At 45.5% G+C, this 15856-nt stretch overlaps 1 pseudogene across 1 annotated transcript; it reads right to left on the bottom strand.

Moving 5' to 3' along the window:
* Nucleotides 1-5074: 5074 nt before the first annotated feature.
* LOC309813139 (large ribosomal subunit protein uL6-like) lies at nt 5075-5649 on the bottom strand (annotated as a pseudogene). The gene has a single exon. The product of its transcript is annotated as a large ribosomal subunit protein uL6-like (transcript).
* Between the last annotated feature and the right edge of the window lie 10207 nt (nt 5650-15856).

Raw genomic sequence — 15856 nt, 5'->3', positions numbered from 1 at the left:
CTGTTCCCAGTGAATTTGAGGTTCTTTCTTCGTCGTGAGAGAATTCAGACAAGTGATACATAGAAAATGGATGTTTTTAAGAGAGTAACACACTCCACAGACAGAGTGTGGGCCATCTCAGAAGGTGAGAGAGAGCCTCAAAATATGGCATGGTTACTTTTTATGGGCTGGTAATTTCATAGGCTAACGAGTGGGAGGATTATTCCAATTATTTGGGGGAAGGGGTGGGGATTTCCAGGAATTGGGCCACCACCCACTTTTGGCCTTTTATGGTTAGCCTCAGAACTGTCATGGCGCTGGTGGGTGAGCCATTTAGCATGCTAATATATTACAATGAGCGTATAATGAGGCTCAAGGTCTACTGGAAGTCGAATCTTCTGCCATCTTGGACCTAGTTGGTTCTCACTAGTTTTTGTCATGTACTATGGCTATGTTATTATTTTAGAGGTTGTGCCCTGCCCCCTTCCCTCCTGTTTCACTACCAGTTATTCCCTTAAATAGCCAAGGAGAAACTAAATTTAGAAGTAATGGAAAACCTTGCCAAATTTTAGTAAATACCAGAGCTACACTGTATTTTAAACCCCACTCACTTTGGAGCCTGCAGGTTGGATCCTAGAAAAACTGGCAGAAGCCAAGTGAAGGGTGAGAATTCTTACCAGAGTCAGCTCTCCTGAATCTCTGTCTATAGTACCCAGTCGAGGGAGAAAAATAAAATTTCATATTGTCCCTGCCTTTCCAAACCCAGATCCATTGGTTATTGGTCCTTTCTCTCCTGGGATAGCTTTTACCTTCTTGTTTGTCTCATTTTGTGTCCTTAGAACTTGGCTTGACAATCATCAGGTTGGGGATCCCAAACTATGGCCAGACAGAAATGTCAGTTGCACCCCATTTATGACTAGATGTGGCTGGACAGAAATGTGGATTCCAATGCATTTGCACTTAGGGTCTATGGCCAGCCCTCAGGGCAATTGTCTAAGTCTTTTTTTATTTGGTTATCTTTGGGAATGGCTCTGGATCCTGGGAAGGCAATCCCTTTTGCACTCTCTTTGGGACGCCTATATGTGTTTATCCCATGTATGTCTTTCTCTTCCTAAAGAACCCTGTTTATTGTTGAATGTGTATCTTTTTGCACGTGTTCTTACAAACCTGGCATTGTTGTTTTGCCTGTTTGTATTTTTAATTTACATAATGTTATTTGGTACGTCTCATTCTGTTTCTTACCTTTTTTCAGTAAACACTACATCTCTAGGATACTTCCGCATTGCTATGTGTTCATCCAGTCAGTTGCCTCTAATATGTAAGTAATTCCCCAGGGTGCACACGTACTACATTTTATCTGTCCTTCTCCCAGGATCTTTCAGCTCCCTGCTAACACAAATAGTGCTGCCATGGACACCCTTATTCAGGTGCCCTTAAATAGCTGTATGAGAATGGCTAGGAGTGGAATTGCTAGTCCCTGGGGAATATGGACACCAGTTTTCACTAATACTGCCTGATTGTTGTCCAGAATGGCTGCACCAGTCCACATGCTCCCCCACCCCCAGCAGAGCATGGAATTCCTGTATCCCTACAGCCTCACTAACATTCAACACATCATAGTAATACATGAAACCCAGTTGAAGAATCCTAGCATTGCAGGAAAACTACCCTCACTTCCAATCCCTGGAGCAACTGGTCTCAATTTTTGTTTTCAGTTTTTCCAGTGGTTACTTTCATTTATCTAAATAATATTTTGGACATTTTTTAAGATAAATAATTTTTATCACAAAAAAAAGAAATACCCTTCCATGCCTAGTTTTAAAAATTCCCATTAGGATTGCATATAGAAATTGTCAAGCAGTTGTTTAAACCTATTGACATGGTTCCTTGATAGTAACAATTCCTTAATCTTAAATCATCTTGGATTTCTTAAATACAGTCTAAGTATGGGATGGCTAAGTCATTTAGTGTACTTTCAAGTTTAATTTACTTCTTGATATTAAGAAATACTGTTATATTTATTGCTCTAAGTGATCCTGCTGCATCCCTAGAATGATTTGGAAAACCCAAAGCATGTGACCCTCAGTATTAATCAGGGTCAGTAAACTATGTTTTGTCACCTGTTTTTGTATGGCCTGAGAGTCTTTGAGAATGGTTGTTACATTTTTCAGAGGTTTGAAAAAAACTTTTTTAAGAATAGTATTTCATTGGGTCATTTGTAGAGATGTGGATGGACCTAGAGACTGTCATACAGAGTGAAGTAAGTCAGAAAGAGAAAAACAAATATCGTACGTTAACGCATATATGTGAAATCTAGAAAAATGGTACAGATGAACCAGTTTGCAAGGCAGAAATAGAGACGCAGATGTAGAGAACAAACATATGGACACCAAGCGGGGAAAGCGGGGGTGGTGGTGGTGGTGTGATGAATTGGGAGATTGGGATTGACATGTATACACTAATATGCATAAAATAGATAACTAATAAGAACCTGCTACATAAAAATAAATAACTAAATAAAATAAAATTTAAAAAATAATATTTCATGACATGAAACTAATATGAAAGTCAAATTCAATGCCCATAAATAAAATTTTATTGGAATACAGCTAAGCTTATTTGTTTTCATGTTACCTATGGCTATTTTCTTGCTCCAGCCACAGAGTTGAATAGTGGCAACAGAGATAATATGGCCCACAAAGCTGAAATTATTTACCATCTGTCCCTTTACATAAGACCTTATTGTCAGCCCCTGGTATAAATGATTCAATCAACAAAAGTTTATGGCGAACCTACTAGTGAAGGACGTGCTATTCTGGTCCCCATGGGTGTTTACTGTCCTGCTAGAGAGACAGTCACAACCCAGGGTGACAAGTGCTAGGATGGGTCAGCAAGGGGCGGTCCAGGCGGATAGAGCAGAGGCCTGTAAGCCAAACTGGGGAGTTCAGGGAAAGCTTCTCACAGGTGTTTCTGTCCAAGCAGAGACCTACAGAGTGAGAAGGAGCTGGCCATGTGAAGATGGATGAGGGGAGGTGACAGGAAGAATGTTCTGGGTAAGAGAACAGCAAGTCCAATGGCTAGAGGGATCAGACCATGTTGCTGGAGGAATAGGGAGATGTTTGCATTATCATTTGCATGATAGGCTTATTTGTAGTTAAACCAAGTTTAGTTTGCATATGAATAAATAACTGATATATAGGGCTCTTAGTGATCTAAGCAAGGAAGGAAGAAAGTGTTATCACTGATTGATTGAGTCACTCATCCACTCATTCATTCATTCATTCATTCTTTCTTTCTTTCAATAAGAATTGATTGAGCACCTTTGTAGTGCTGAGCACTGGGCTAAGTCCTGAGGATGCAGAGGAAAACCTGAGGAGGGCTCCGTCCTAAAGGTGCTCACAGTTTATTGAGGAGAGCAGACAAAAAAATAATTTCCACAGGTGCGAGGACTGCCCATACTGCCGTATCATGGAGGGCCCACCGCATTTCCAACCCCCTTCTCTCTGGCCACCTAGTCATTTTCCCAGCCTCCTGTGCAGCTAGGGGTGGGCATATAACCGGTTTTGGCCAATAAAACGTAAGAGAGATCTGCTGAGAAGTGTCTGGGAAAACTCTTCAGATTAAAGGTGAGGCCACAAAAGATACCACCACTTTGCCCCTCTTGCCTGCCTTTGAATAGAATTGTGATGATGGCACAGTGGGTTCTGTGGCAGCCACCTTGTGATCATGAGGTGATAAACACCAGCATAAAGCTGGTCCCTGTTGGCTTCATCGACCTGCTGCACCAAACCTGGAATTACACCTACCTTCAGGGACTCCTGGTTGAATTAGATAATTGCATGTTATTATTGTGTAAGCCAGAAGTTCTCAGCTGGAGGTGATGACATACAGGGGACCTTTGGCAATGTCTGGAGACATTTTTGGTTTTCACTATGGGAAGGGGGTTACTTCTGTCATCTAGTGAGTAAAGGCCAGGGATGGTGCTAAATATTCCACAATGCATAGGACAGTCCACACAACAAATAATTATCCAAAATGTCAATAGAGCCACGGTGAGAAAGCCTAGTGTAAGCCATTATTGACCAAGTGCTTTCTTTTTTGATATAGGGAGTGGGAGAGCCTGGCCAGAGCGACGGGAGGGGGAGATAGGAGGAGGGGCAATGTCTACCTTAGGACACAGGAAAGAGGAGTGCAGGGAATTATTCCAGCTGGCTTCACTCACACTGTTAGGCTTGGAGCAAGTTCCATGAGAAAGTTGTGGACCCCAGTCCCTCAGGTGAGACCCCACTGTGGGCTCCTCTAGACCTAACCCTGCCTGTACTGTGCCCCAGGCTAAGTGCTCATGTGGATCACCTCCTCGAAATTTCCCAGTGATTCTGAATGGTCAGTATCATTTATTCCTGATGAAATAAAATTTCATATTCTAAGGCAAGTCAAGGAAAATTTAAATATAAATAATTTTCTTTGTCCTTTGGCCGCCTCTCTCCCCTCTGCTGTGCATTGCATGTCTGCATTATGCATCGACCAAACCTCCCCACTGGCAGAAATACCTGCTCAACCATAAGGAGCAACTTTCTCCACTCCTTAAACTATAACATTCCTTCTTAATCTTGTAAGGGGCCACCATGACCCATGACCATGACTCGCTTTGTGTCACCTGTCAATAATACGTCACTTAATGTACAGCCCTCTGTCTCAAAACCTTATATAACTGTGCTTTGACCTCTAATGGGCAGAACAGTCCCTAGAGCTTTCTGAGTGGCTGTTCCCAGGTTATAATCCTCAATTTGGCTTGAATAAAAATTTCCATTTCTTCCTTAGACTGGTTAATTTTTTCGTTGACATTCCCATTGTACAGCTGTGAAAACTGAGGTGCAGAACAATGGGGTCCCATGGTTAATGACATGTTTTGGAGATTGACTAACACGTTTTTTTAATCGACCATTTAGCAGTGTCCCTTAAGCATCTTAGTTTATCATTTTGTTTTGTTTTGTTTGTTTGTTTGTTTCCCAAGTCAAAAGAGCTTTTATTCATTTTTAAAATATCACAAAAGAGTCTGGCCTCTTGCGGTTTCTGTAGCTGGATCACTCAGATCTTATTTTTCAGCCTGCTGAACTGTTTCTTTTTCAGAAACATAGATACCAGCCAAAAATTTTCTGATATCCTTGTTTTTAACTGTTGTGGCTTGCTGAATCAAAGCAGCCAAGTTTGACACAAGTTCAATGTTGTTTCCTTCAAGAATCAATGCATCTTTCTGGGCTTGAGATACTGAACAAGCAATGCCTGGCCTCATCCGAACCCTGCGGATATATTTTTCACCCAAAAAATTTCGGATTTCAACAAGAGAAGCATTCTCCTGAATAACAATGTTGATGGAGAAGTAAGCATACACAGACCTCATCTTGCAATGGAAGCCCAGTGTAACACCCTTGATCATGCTCTGTACATGGCTACAGATAGTGCAAACAGTCACCTGTTCCTTTCTAATCCCTGACCATTTGTCAACCGGAGCCTCTTTTTCTTTCCAAGGAGACTGAGTTCTACGTTGATGTGATTGAAGTCCCTCTGCAGGGTACCTCTGGGGCCCTTCACAATAACTGTGCATCCCTTCAGAGTAATGTTGACATTTTCTGGAATGTCGACAGTCTGATTGCTGAGAATGGTCTTCATTCTCACAGTAGATAGAGCAAAAAATTATTTTATCATTTTGATCATCACTTTCCAGATCTGTAAAACAACACTATCTACTTTATAAACACTATTATGGGGTAAAAATAAATAATGCATGTAAAGGGCCTGACATATAATAAACATTTCACAAATGGCTGTTGTTGTTCCTACTATTTCTTTTTTTTTTTTTTCGGTACACGGGCCTCTCACTGTTGTGGCCTCTCCTGTTGCAGAGCACAGGCTCCGGACGTGCAGGCTCAGCGGCCATGGCTCACGGGCCCAGCCGCTCTGCGGCATGTGGGATCTTCCCAGACCGGGGCACGAATCCGTGACCCCTGCATCGGCAGGCGGACTCTCAACCACTGCACTACCAGGGAAGCCCCCTACTATTTCTTAGTATGCCCACTGGGGCTAAGGAGCTGGGGCTGCAGTACAAATGTCAAAGCCAGGCCATCGTCACGGTCGCCTGAGTCACCCACTTACAGTGGGGACCCAGAAACAACTGAGGGAGGGGAGATTCTGGGAGCCACTGTGGAGACAGAAAAAGTCATTGAGATAGGGGAGTGTGAATTCAGACTGAGATTCACTGAGTACTTTAGGCACAAGACCTAAACACAGTTATTTTGCACAGGAACCAAAAGACTTTTTTTTGGCCACGCCACACGGCTTATGGGATCTTAGTTCCCTGACCAGGGATTGAACCCTGGGACCCTTGGCTGTGAAAGCACTGAGTCCTAACCACTGGACTGCCAGGGAGTTCCCCCAAAAGACTATTCTGAGACTACCTTCTGGCTGGGGGACTTTGGTCCTTGGTCCTTACCTGGCTTGGGAAAGAGTGAGGTCACAGTCTTTCAGGTACGTCTCACGGAGGAGAAGGAAGAAGACATCCCTCCAGGAAACTTGGAGGGTTGGAGTCCAAACACAGATGGGGGGTGGACCTTGCATTGGTTGATTTCCAGTAGAGGGTGTGGCCCTGGGAAGGAGGGTGGGTTCACACTCTTTTTTTTTTTTTTAAGTTTCTGCTTTATAACAAAGTGAATCAGTTATACATATACATCTGTTCCCATATCCCTTCCCTCTTGCGTCTCCCTCCCTCCCACCCTCCCTATCCCACCCCTCCAGGTGGTCACAAAGCACCGAGCTGATCTCCCTGTGCTATGCAGCTGCTTCCCACTATCTATCTACCTTACGTTTGGTAGTGTATATGTGTCCATGCCTCTCTCTCGCTTTGTCACAGCTTACCCTTCCCCCTCCCCATATCCTCAAGTCCATTCTCAAGTAGGTCTGTGTCTTTATTCCTGTTTTACCCCTAGGTTCTTCATGACATTTTTTTTTCTTAAATTCCATATATATGTGTTAGCATACGGTGTTTGTCTTTCTCTTTCTGACTTACTTCCCTCTGTATGACAGACTCTAGGTCTATCCACCTCATTACAAATAGCTCAATTTCGTTTCTTTTTATGGCTGAGTAATATTCCATTGTATATATGTGCCACATCTTCTTTATCCATTCATCCGATGGTGGACACTTAGGTTGTTTCCATCTCCTGGCTATTGTAAACAGAGCTGCAATGAACATTTTGGTACATGTCTCTTTTTGAATTATGGTTTTCTCAGGGTATATGCCCAGTAGTGGGATTGCTGGGTCACTCTTGCTCTTTGTTCCTGGGAGTCACCAAAGGCACGTGTGCTCCATTTCCATAACGCAAATTCTCTTGCCAGGTTGCGGGCAGATTTCTGGGGATTGAGGCTCCAAACATAGACAGGTGTGAGTGTCTCTTGTGAAAATTCTTCTTCTCTTAAATATGTCACTTAGAACTACTCTACCGATGGCTCCTGAGACTGGGGCCCTCTCTTCTACCCACTCCTCTGCATTTTCACTCAAGAGCAAGTTTATCTTCTGTGTTGCACACCCAGGCCACATAAGAGGGTAAATAGTCTTTCTAAACAAACAAATATACAGACTCTCAGGGGGAAATAATATCCATTTTGTGACTATACCACCATTTATTTATTTACTCACCTTATTGTTCTGGGGCATTTGAGTAGTTTCAAGTTTTTGAGTTTTTGGCTATTACAAATAGTGCTGATGTAAGCAGTCTTATAAATGTTGTTTTGGGGGAGCACATGCCTGCATTTCTGTTATGCACGTATCTAAGAGTAGAGGTGCTGGGTCAGCTTTACTAGATGTTACCAGTCAGTTTTCCAAAGTAGCTGTACCATGGTCCACTCCCACCACCAGCAGTACATGAGAGATCAGGCTGCCCCACATCCTCTCTGACATTTGGTGTCACCAGTCTGAGAATTTACAGCTACAGCTGCACACAGGAGCATGGCTGCATCTCACAAACATGAAATAGAGTGAAAAAGGCAGGACATGAAAGTAAACATGCCATCTAACTCCCACTTACATAAAGCCCCCAAACAGGCAAAAATAATCTAAGGTGTTAGAAGTCAGGATAGTGGGACGTATGAGAAGCAGGAGGGGGGCTTCTAGGGTGCTGGTGATGTTCTGCTTCTTAATCTGGGTGCTGGTTACACTTTACTCCCTTTGTGAAAATTCATCAAGCCATGTAGTCAGGATTCATTCACTTTTCTGTTTGTTATACTTAAATAAAAACTTCAAAAAAATATTCTCTCAATCTCCTTCTCTCCCTTCCTCTGTCACCTTTCCTCATGGTACTTGGTTGGGAACTGTCCCCATCAGAGTCCCCTTCATGGCCCTGCGACCTGTACAGTTGCACAGGTTCTACGCTCAGAAGAACCTTTGATTGGTCTCATGCTCTGCCATCTTTGTCTTGAAATTCTTGATACTTTTTGAACAAGGGGCCTTTTGCTTGCTTGCCGAGCCTTACACATCACGTAGCCACCCTGGCCACGGGCAGCTGCCAGTGTCTCTACACAGATCCCCACCTAAGGCTTGGTCTCTGCTGGGCACTGAGGACAGGGCCAGGTTGCCGATCTGCCTGATCAGGGAAGGTGCCAAATGCCCATTTTGGCCCCAGGATGGTTCTCCCTCCTGCGAGAACCTGGGATTGTATTTACCTGCGGATGGAATTTACAGCTACAGCTGCACACAGGAGCATGGCTGCATCTCACAAACATGAAATAGAGTGAAAAAGGCAGGACATGAAAGTAAACATGCCATCTAATTCCCACTTACATAAAGCCCCCAAACAGGCAAAAATAATCTAAGGTGTTAGAAGTCAGGATAGTGGGACCTGCAGTCATAAGGTAGGTTCATGCATAATGCACCTCATGGCTCTCTGCCCCTGTGCTTCCATCTGTCTTAAAAAAATTTTTGTAAAATGTACATAACATAAAATTGACCATCTTGGGCTTCCCTGGTGGCGCAGTGGTTGAGAGTCCTCCTGCCGATGCAGGGGACGCGGGTTCATGCCCTGGTCCGGGAAGATCCCACGTGCCGCGGAGCGGCTGGGCCCGTGAGCCATGGCCGCTGAGCTTGCGCGTCCGGAGCCTGTGCTCCGCAACGGGAGAGGCCACAACAGTGAGAGGCCCGCGTACCGCAAAAAAAAAAAAAAAAAAATTGACCGTCTTAACCGTTTTCAAGTCTGTAGCCCAGTGACATTAAGTACAGTCACATTGTTGTACAACCATCTCCACCATCTGCCTCTTGAACTTTTTCATCTTCTCAAACAGATACTTTGTACCCATGAAACAATAACTCCCATTCCCTTCCATGTGCTTTTACGATTTTTTACCTGTTTGTCTCTCTTGCCAGTTACACTGTGAACTCCGTGAGGGCCGAGTGGGGCTCACTCCCCTTCAAATAAGGAGGAGCATATATGATGTACACGGGGCCTGGAGGACGGGGAAGAAAATAGTTTTGTTAAATAAATTAAAAATATGGGATATAATTTAACCCTTGTTTGAAATCTGGGCTGATTCTTGGGCTAATAAATTCTCTAAATTCAGTGTTGAGCCAGTACCCAGCACAAAGCTGGATCCAAAACCTCTTTGCTGACAGAATGAATAAGGCATTAACTCTGCTACCAATAATAAAATATTGACTCTTTATTAAGCACTTACTAGGGGCTCAATATTCAGAAAGGACTTAGTATTTGACGCTCAATATATTTTCTTCTTTTCTTTACGAACATTATCACGTTTGACCCTACGGTCACCCTCTAAAGCGGCCACTCAGTTTTCGAGTGAGAAACAAATTCAGAGACATTGTGTCGCCTGCCAGAGGTCACGCAGCTGGCAGATGGTTCCAGTCTGGGTGACTCCAAAGCTCAGTGCTTTCAGTATTTACTTTACAATGCCTCCCTGGCTCAATTAACCAAAACAGAATTTCTGAGTTTTTTACTTTTGTTTGAATAAAACTAGTTTTTCTTTTCTGATTACAAACATGGATAAATTCTCTTTAAAAAAAAATTCAGGCACTACAGAAAGTGAAAATGTGAACTTTTAAGACTTCTTAGAATGTTCTGTCAAGACTCATGGTAACCCTACCAGGGGTAGCAGAATTTGGAAAACATGCTCCTCATCAACTCCTTCTGAGTTTTTTTTTTTTTTTTTTTTTTGCAGTACGCAGGCCTCTCACTGTTGTGGCCTCTCCCGTTGCGGAGCACAGGCTCTGGATGCACAGGCTCAGCAGCCATGGCTCACGGGCCCAGCCGCTCCGCGGCATGTGGGATCTTCCTGGACCGGGGCACGAACCTGTGTCCCCTGCATCGGCAGGCGGATTCTCAACCACTGCGCCACCAGGGAAGCCCCCTCCTTCTGAGTTTTATCTCCTGGTCAAGGAATATATATTACATGCAATGACCTTTCTTTCTAGATCATTCCCTCTTCAGAGTTCTTTGGAGAGAACCGAGGAAGGTTTGCAGGTGCTAAAACTACCTCCTCCTCCTCCTTTCCCCTGATTTGTGTTTCCCATAAGAGTTTTTCTTTTCTATTCCATGGTCTGGCCTTCCTCCAGCCAGGCCTAAGTTTGTTTTCTGAGCATTGGTTTCTCTTTGTAGGTAATAAGGAAGTTGTCAAGCAAAACTGTTTTTTCCAGGGTAGCTGAGGTAAGCCTCCTATCTGTGGAGGAGCGGAGAGCAGCCCTGGGATAGGATGACGGGGCTGTAGCTGGTGGCCCCTGGATTGGCTGCCCATGAGCTCACCTCCTGGGACGTATGATATATATGGCTCTGACCAAAGCATCTTCTGAGACAGTCTGGAAACTGGTAGCATATTCTCCCTGGGAGAGCTGGGACTACTACCCCTCATTGGATACAACTTGCAGCAGACAGGGAGTGGTGCCTACACGTTGCTGAAAGTACCCAATGCAGAGCCCCCCGGTTGGAAGGTCCGGACCAAAAGTGTCCTGGGACAGGAGCGACTTTCATGGTCTGAGGTTGGTTGAACGATAGTCTCCCCTTTGAAGGCTGGAGTAGTGGGTAGGTATCTTGGGGTCCTGAAAGGAGGGTAGACCCTGAATCTAGTCCCAGTGCTGCTTCTAGCTTGCTAGGCTTCAGTCTCTTCATCTCTAGAAAGATAGAAAATTCAATGATGTGATCTCAACCAGGTGTCATGCAAAGAGCTCTGAACTAACTTGGACACAGAAGCGTTGAACTCAAGTCCTAGCTTAGCAATCCTGAGCAGGGAACTTCACTTCTCTGGGCCTCAGTTTCCTCATCTGTAGAACAGGGACAGCATTACATACCTCTCCTGCTCATTTCCCTAATGGAGGTTGTAGAGGTCAAGTTATAGGCTTTATGTGAAAGTACATAGTAAAGGGAAACCACATAAATGAGGGCGCTGTTATTACCTATGGCTGGATTAAGATTTTATCATTTTAAGTTTCTTGGAAGCTAGCCCAAGGACAGGGAGACCTTATGAAAAGAGTTCTGGTGGCCTGCTGCTCTGACAGGGATCTGAGAGGGGATTATAACATGCATGGTCTGTGGTCTTGCATAGAGGACAAGACGGGGTGAGAGCACAGACTCTAGTGCTGGATGGAGGGGAGCCGTGGTCATTTTTGGAGCTCTCCAGCTTTGTATGTGATGACGCCACTGTCCCTGCAAGTCTGCCCCACTGCTGTATCATGGGGCCTGAAGTTCCACCATTAGGGAGTTCAATCTTTTGGGTTTCGAAAGATCCTCAAAAGATGCAAATCCCCAACATTTTGGAAAACAGGTACCAGGTGACGTGTGTTTGATGGTGACAATCGGATTGGGCAGATGGTACAAGTCCAGCCCTTTACATTGAGCTGTGGGTCGGCTCAGGCAGAGCTGACCTGCACAGGGGCACCACGTGGCTGCTCAGATATCTCTGTGATCTGAAGCTTTGTGCAAAACCCCGCTGGGCCCTGCTGTGGTCAGCCCGTGGCTGGAGCCCTCCGTCCCAGCCTGGCCTCACATTTTGAAGTGGACAAGGACCAGCTGGGGAGTTACCAGAAACGGGTGCCCAGGCAGGGGATGGGTGCAGAAACAATGTGATTTGAGGAACCACCTAGAGACCCAGGTCATCGGGTGATGGGCTGGAACAGAGAGGACTCAGGGGGTGAGGTGACCTCTCCTCAGGCCGTGAGGGCCTGCTGCCAGCCGAGTCAGCTCAGTCTAAGGAGGACTGTCCTTAATTCCTGCTGGCTGACAGTGGAATGATTTGCTTTGAAGGGTGGTGAGTTCCCATTGCAGGAAGGGTTCCAACAGAGGATGCGAGTCTGCAAAGCAGTCCTACCCTACAGGAGGTGGGCTGGATACTCCTTAGGTCCCTTCCAACTCTAGGAACCTCCTAGGGACCCCACAAAGGAGAAGGAACACCTGAATTGTTCAATTCTAACACCTGGGAGCTGGGCATGGGAGCAGGATGGGTCCGGTGTTGAGGGAAGAGTTGACCACCTTGTCCCCCACTCGAGTCCTGCAAGTGGAGGTTGGAGGTGTCCTCCCAGGAGCGTGTGGCCTGTGGATGGGAGGCACACCATCTCGGGAGCCCAGATGGAAGGCTTTGAGCTTGAACAGGCACTCACCCTTGGGGTTCTAAGTGTCCATGGGCTCATCTGTGTCGATGAAAAGTAAACGTGAGCTCAGGGTCAGCCCTTGACCCTCCAGCCCATTGACTGGCTTCCAGCCAAGAGTCTGTGAGCCCCGCAAAGATTGTTTACAGTCTTTGCCTCTGGGACACAGATTTCAATACCTGGGCACACGTGAATGTCTGACTCCACGGGTACAGGTCACGGCAGGCACGTGTGTGGACGTGGGTTATCTCTGTCAGTGTGAAATAGCAGATTTGCTCACGTCTAAGTGGGTGTGTGTTTGTGTGTGTGTGTGTGTGTGTGTGTGTGCTTATGGGAGGTCTCTCAGTGTGGGAGAAAGAATTTAGAATCCAGAGAAGTGGATTCAAGCCCCAGCTCTCTCCCCTTCCAGGCTGTAGGACCCTGGTCAAGACTCTTAGTCAGCAGAGCCTTAATCCCCCACTGCCAGCCTCGCCCATTGCCAGGGCTGTGGCCAAGTTGAATTGAGATCATGAAGATGAAGGAGGTGCTGCGTGTCATGTGGCTGGTGAGCACATATCTGTGTATTGTATATTTTTTCCACAAACACTGAGAGCCTCCTAGGCAGTGTGGACACAGCAGAAACCAGGCAGGCTTGGGCCCTTTCTGTGGAACATGGATCTACACAGAAAGGGCATTCAGCAAATAAATACTCAGATAATTATTTCCTTTACACTTGGAGTAAGGGGAATTCCAGGGTATTGTGAGTCCTTGTAAGTTTACGGCATACATGAGCATGTTGCTGGGTCACATGACTGTCTTAGCCCGTTTGGGCTGCAATCACAAACTATCATAGACTGGGTGGCTTATAAACAACAGAAATTTATTTCTTACAGTTCTGGAGGCTGGAAGTCCAAGACTCAGGCACCGACAGATTTGGTGTCTGGTGAGAGCTTCCTGGTTCAAAGACCAGGTCTCTCCGTGACCTCACGTGGTGGAAGTGGCAAGAGAGCACTTTGGGGCCTCTTTTATAAGGGCACTAATCCCTTTCATGAGGGCTCTGCTCAAATGACTTGATTATCCCAAAGGCCCCACCTCCTACTACCATCACACTGGGGATTAGGTTTCAACATATGAATCTGAGAGGGACACAAACATTCAGTCTACAGCAATGAGTGTCTGTGGGTGTGACTCTGGGTCCGCACCCACTCCCCCTCGGAGTAACCATCTGTTTATTGAGTATCTATTGTGTGAAGTCCAGCGGGGGAAGAAGGGAAGCGGCTAAATTCCTCTAGGAAATGGTGCCAGAGCAGTTACAAAGTAACATGACAGGTGCGTGATTTAGAGAATGGTGTACAGATGAGGTCAGGGTATAATTTAGAAAATAAACCCAAAATAGCAGCATGCTTGGGAAAAATTGGCAAACTCTCCGCTCCACAGTAACTTAAGGTCAGCTCTGTGAACTTTCTTTGGTGTTTTGCTGTTGATACTTTTAAACACGTCACCGGTATACGTCATGTCTTACCAGAAGTCCTGTGATCTGCAGATCATTTGGGTATTTCTGAGCAGACTCGGACTTTGCCCTGAAATACACTTTCTGCCAAGGCGATCAGCAAGTTTACAAGAGCAGCTGGGTTTCCATGCAGCTATGGTCAGCTGCTGTCTCAGGGTTACTGTCTGGAAGCATGGACCAGACAGGGTGGGATTTCCTGACAGGCAGGCAGAACTTGGGTGAAGCCCCAGGCAAAGCAGGGGCACAAAACAAGAAAACAGAAGAAGGAAAAAGAAAGACTTGCTTTGATGAATTCTAGATAGGCAGAGTTTTACAATCAGAAAGTCTGGAAAGATTTAATTTCAGCACACATAGAATTTGTGTGCATGTGTATGTATGGCGTGTGTTGGGGGGGTAATATTAAAACACCATCTTCTCAGGCTTAGAGGATTTAAAAGTCTGAGGACACGTCTGCCCCACAGAAGATCTTCCAGGGTGTCTCCCTGGGGGAGGGTAGGTTTGCCCTCCTAGGTCAGCCACACTCTCTCAATCCTGTGCTTAGTGTTGGAAGACAGAATCTTTGGAACATTACAGAGGAGGAACGGCCAGGGGGGTAGGAGGAGAGTGGGTCTGAGCTCTGTCACAGCTTCCCAGAGAGGAAAGAGTTGCAGGAAGAAGTAAGAGGACGAGGTATCAAACACTGCAGCACCTTGAGGGAGGATGAGGAATGGGAAGAGGTCACTGGATTAGGGTAGGAGGCCTTGGGAGATTCTGAGGTTTCTCTTCACTGGGGAAACACTCTTGGATGGCCAAGGTCACTCATCACCCACACCGCCTCTCCCTGCCTCTGGGCTGGGGGTTGCTCCTCCTTCACCTTCCCCTGGGCTCAGGGCACTGTTGTTCCAGGGGGTGGCCAAAACAAGGCAGTTTTCTTGAAAAAACATCACAAAAGAAAACCATTGCCAGGTGGAATTGTACTGATGCTCCGATTAGAAGTAGCAACGTGTCCTTTGAATGCAGTAGGAGGATGCTGCAACCATCAGCAATGGTGAAAACTGTTTCCATAGCAATGACAGTTTTTTAAGAAATTACTGCACCTCTTTTCTCATTAGCTGGGGAAGGGTGCTGTGCCCTCATTGCGGTGGGCCCCCTCGAGCCAAGTTAGCACAGGAAGAAAAGGGGCTGGTTTGGTGGTTCTCTTACTGAACAGCTTCTCTGCCAACCTCATCCAATTTGCCCTGATCACAGGAACATACGGAGCAAGCAAAGAGAACCCTGACATCATTCAGTGAATATTTCTTTCTTTTATTTTCTTCCTTCCTTTCTTTCTTTCTTTCTTTCTTTCTTTCTTTCTCTCTCTTCCTCTCTTTCTTTCTTTCTTTCTCTCTCTTTCTCTTTCTTTCTTTCCTTCCTTCTTTCCTTTCTCTCTCTCTCTCTTTCTTTCTTTTCTTTTTCTTTTTCTTTTTCTAGCTGTGGGGCTTGTGAGATCTTACTTCCCCCACCAGGGATCAAACCTGTGCCCTTGGCTGTGAAACGTGGAGCCCTAACCACTGGACCACCAGGGAATTCCCTTAGTGAATATTTCTGGATCAGCTTACTTGGATCTTAAAATCAAATAGATCTTTGACCTAAACTTATCTTCTCTTGAGACCCCGTGCTACTAAAGAGAGAGAGTAAGGACTTCCCTGGCGGTCCAGTGGTTAAGACTTCACCCTTCCACTGCAGGGGGCGTGAATCCTGCATGCCTCACAGAGCATGGCCAAAAATAATAA

Source organism: Mesoplodon mirus (assembly GCF_964341445.2).
Source record: "Mesoplodon mirus genome assembly, chromosome: 12".
In the NCBI taxonomy this organism is placed as follows: Eukaryota; Metazoa; Chordata; class Mammalia; order Artiodactyla; family Ziphiidae; genus Mesoplodon; species Mesoplodon mirus.
This window is presented reverse-complemented; position numbering and strand designations above follow the sequence as displayed.